Here is a 4,062-nt window from a genome sequence, read left to right as displayed (position 1 = left end):
TCATGAAATCCATAGAAACTTTTACAGCAAAACTTATTTTAAGATAAAGTTCTAGTAAACACTACTGCATTTTTCCTGTGCATACAGCCATCTGTGATTTTTTTTTTGGATATTATTTCAAGAGATATGGAATGACAGCAGCAAAACAATGAATATTGATAATAGGAAAAAATTAGCCCCCTTGCAGGACTAATTGTTTTTCACCTTGAATTATGGATTAAAAAACTTTCTCTGTTAAAAATCTATTTTACTTACATATCAGATCTTAGAACAAACAAAGCAAGTATGTTAACTGCTGATCATTCCACATTTACTTCATCCTTTGTCCTCAACTCAAATTTCTCTGTGTGGTTCAATCATATGATATTGGTAATAACTAGATTATATGTAACTCTGCAGTAGGCTGTGTGAAATATTTTGTAGATAAGGAGAAGTTATAAATATATTTCAATGCATAAATTACAAATCTCAATCCACATAGTGTTCAAGCCATAATCATAAATACCTTAGGGCTTTGTTTTTGTTAGGTGTTATCAAGCTGGTTTCTACTCAGAGCAACCCCATGTATAATGGAACATTACGTTGCCTGATCCTGCGCCTTCCTGACACTAATAGGTATGGTTGAGTTTATTGTTGCAGCCACTGTGTCAATCTATCTCATTGAGGATCTTCCTCTTTCTCACCCACCCCCTACTTTACCAAGTATGGAGTCCTTCTCCAGGGATTTGTCCCTCCTGATAGCTAGTCTGAAGTAAGTGAGGAGAAGTCTGGCCATCCTTTCTTCTAAGGAGCATTCTGGCTGTACTTCTTCTAAAACAGATTAGGGTTTTAATGGTGATTATAATGATGATTCATTGCCTGTCAGCTTGTAGTATTGTAGTGGCTTGCATGTTGCTGTGATGCTGGAAGATATGATACCAATATTTCAAATACTAGCAGAATAACCCATGGTGGACAGGTTTCAGCAGACGTCGGCAGGCTAGGAAGAAAGGCCTGGATATCTACTTCCAAAAAGCAGCCAATAAAAATTTTACAGATCATGATAGAATATAGTATTATATAGTGCTGGAAGATGGAATCCCTAAGTTGGAAGGCACTCAAAACACACAGCAACTGCAAAAACTGATTCCAGAATACCAACAATCTTGAAGATGGCTCAAAACCAGGGAATGTTTCATTTTGTTTTGCATGAGGTCACCATGAGTCAGAGCTGACTTGTTGGCAACTAACAACAACAGTGATGATGATGATGAATGTGATCATAAATGAAAGTGAAAATAATTTTGATTATATTCATTAGAATTATAATACATTAACTTAATTTCTTTAACAGTGACACCAATGCACTTGGTATTTTAAAACAGAGGCTAAAATATTAATATTTAGTTGTACGTTTAAGAAACTTCCTTCACCAAACATTAAGAAGTACAAACAAAACTTCATGATTTCTGCCTCTTATGTCATCTATTTTCTAAATGTTATTATCTCTCTGTTTCCAATTTTTCTGTGTTTGATAAAAACTGAAATTGTTTAATTTGGAAAAAAGCCTTTCTGCTCTTGAATGCAAAGCTACAACATTATATTTCAGCACACAATAAAATTGACAGAACAGACTCTGACCTAGTAAAAGACGTTTTCATAGTGATGTTTTGTTTTTTAAAATAGAATATGTTAAATGAGAAATCAAGAAGGGTCCTTAGAGTAGAAAATCGTGGACACTCAATCTCGAATCTGTTTGGTCTTTAACCCATAAACTACAGGATTAAGCAAAGGTGGGACAAGAAGGTAAAGGCTGGACAGAAGAATATGAAAGTAGGATGGAATGTGAAACCCAAACCTGTGTGTAAAGAAGGAGAAGAAACCTAAGAGATAAAACTCCAGGAAGACACAAATGTGGGCAACGCAGGTGTCAAAGGCTTTGAGCCTTGCTTCCTTTGAGGCAAGCTGAAGACAGTTATAAATATGCATATGTAGGAGACTATGATGAAAATGATATCAAATCCTAGTATGCTGAAAGCCACAAACAGACCATAGATCTTGTTGATGCGAACATCTTCTGCTGCCAACTTCACTATGGCCATGTGCTCGCAGTATGTGCGGGAGACCTCAGTAGTCCTGTAGAATTGCAGCTGGCATTTGATGAGGATGAGACATGGAGCTGCAAGGAGGGCAGCTCTGAGTGTCACTCCAACTCCAAACTGGGTGAGAAGTCGGTGGGTAAAAATGCTTGCATGTCTCAGAGGATCACAGATTGCCACATAGTGATCCAGGGCCATAGTCAGAAGAATACCTGACTCAATAAACTGGAATGCATGGATGAGCCACATCTGCAAGAGACAGGCTTCAAAATGTATCTCTGGTATATGGAACCACAATACCTAGCATTTTGGATAGGATGCATGTACTGAGAACAATATCAGTTGCTCCAGGCATTGCCAGGAAGAGATACATGGGTTCATGGAGGCTGTGTTCAGTTTTGATGATCACGAGGAGCAGGGAATTCCCAAAGATGGCAACGATGTACGTGGCACAGAAAGGAATACCAATCCAGAACTGCACAGATTCCAAGCCAGGGATTCCAATCAGTGTCAGCAATGGAGGCATGAAGATTGTGCCATTGAGCTTGAACATGATGACTTAGAGCTGTCTGATTAAGGCTGACTGTTTCTGTTTGGATTCTCTCTTCTGATTCCTCTTTTTACCTATATTTACAGAAACAGAGGCTGAATATGATTTCAAAAGCCATTTTGTTAAAAATGTTCATTTACCAATAAGGCAACTATATTTGTATTATTTAGCTATAAATAATACAAATATAACTTTTGATGCCAAACAGTTGACTAAGCAAATTTAGATTTTACTAAAACTTGATAAATAGACCAAATTTTCTTATGAAAACTTAGCTGTACAAATTTTGACCCAGGAAAACTTTACTTAATAGAACAATGGCCAAAAAGTACAAGCTGCTATGTAGTTTATTTCCCCTAGGGAAATTTTCTATGATCAAAATCTGGTCAATAAATAAATTTTTTGTTTAAAAATGTATGTAGGGAGGAATTGATCTTAATTAATATTATTTTAGTAAAATAAATCAGAAAATACCCAAACAAGGAAAAATAATACTTCAAACATACTATCCAATACTGGATAATTACGTTAGTTCAGTGGGATTCATATTAGGATATGATATTGATAAGTGATATTTTGTTTTTATAGAGAGAGAATAAATAAAGTTTTCCTAGATGAAGTGATATATAAATGTGTTATATATAACTAGAGTTAGTTGAAATTATTTGGAATTATCTTTTTTAAAAAAGTGTGGTATTTTGTACACCCAATCCATCTACAGACAGTCCCCGGGTTACAAACGAGATTCGTTCCTAAGTGTGTGTTTAAATCAAATTTGTAGGTAAGTCGGAACAGGTGCACGTGGTTCGTATTTAGCCTTACTGTAGAGCAAGAAAAGGCTCAAAGCCTTTTCAGTGATTTAAAAGCCACACATACAACAAGTAAAGGTGACTGTGATGATGAATTTGTTTATAGTAGGGGTTGGTTCAACCGTTTCAAAGTGTGGGCAAATTTACATAACATTAAAGGACAAGTATGAGTGGTCCATAAATTGTACGTGCATAGCTCAGGGACTTCCCATTTTAACTCTCTTTCAACTTTCTTTTCCCATATAAGCCACCACTGGATATTAATGCACGGCTCAGTTTCCTGTTTACTGTCATTCATTCTGCCCTGGATGTGTTTATATTTGTTCCAATTTTTATCCGGTTACTGTCAAGTCAATTCAGAATCATAGTGACACTATAGGACCAAGTAGAACTGCCCCATAGGGTTTCCAAGGAGCAGTTGGTGGATTTGAACTGTTGACCTTTTTGTTAGCAGCCGAGTTCTTAACCACTGCGCCACCAGTTGGTTACAATTCCTATTTTTATGACAGTATTATAATCACCTGAAAGCTAATTTTTCCATTACATATTTAAACCTGACACAGCATTTATATAGAATTCAGTTAAGTTCAGCTTCCTTTTACTGAGCATCTTCTGTATATGAGGC

General features: G+C 36.2%; 1 pseudogene; it reads right to left on the bottom strand.

The window, feature by feature from the left end:
• Positions 1–1,719: 1,719 nt before the first annotated feature.
• Positions 1,720–2,631, bottom strand: LOC101353710 (olfactory receptor 52A5-like; annotated as a pseudogene).
• Positions 2,632–4,062: the final 1,431 nt, after the last annotated feature.

Source organism: Trichechus manatus, unplaced genomic scaffold, assembly GCF_000243295.1.
Source record: "Trichechus manatus latirostris isolate Lorelei unplaced genomic scaffold, TriManLat1.0 scaffold00232, whole genome shotgun sequence".
Lineage (NCBI taxonomy): Eukaryota > Metazoa > Chordata > Mammalia > Sirenia > Trichechidae > Trichechus > Trichechus manatus.
The sequence above is the reverse complement of the archived record's forward strand: the minus strand, read 5'-3'. Positions and strand labels throughout refer to the sequence as shown.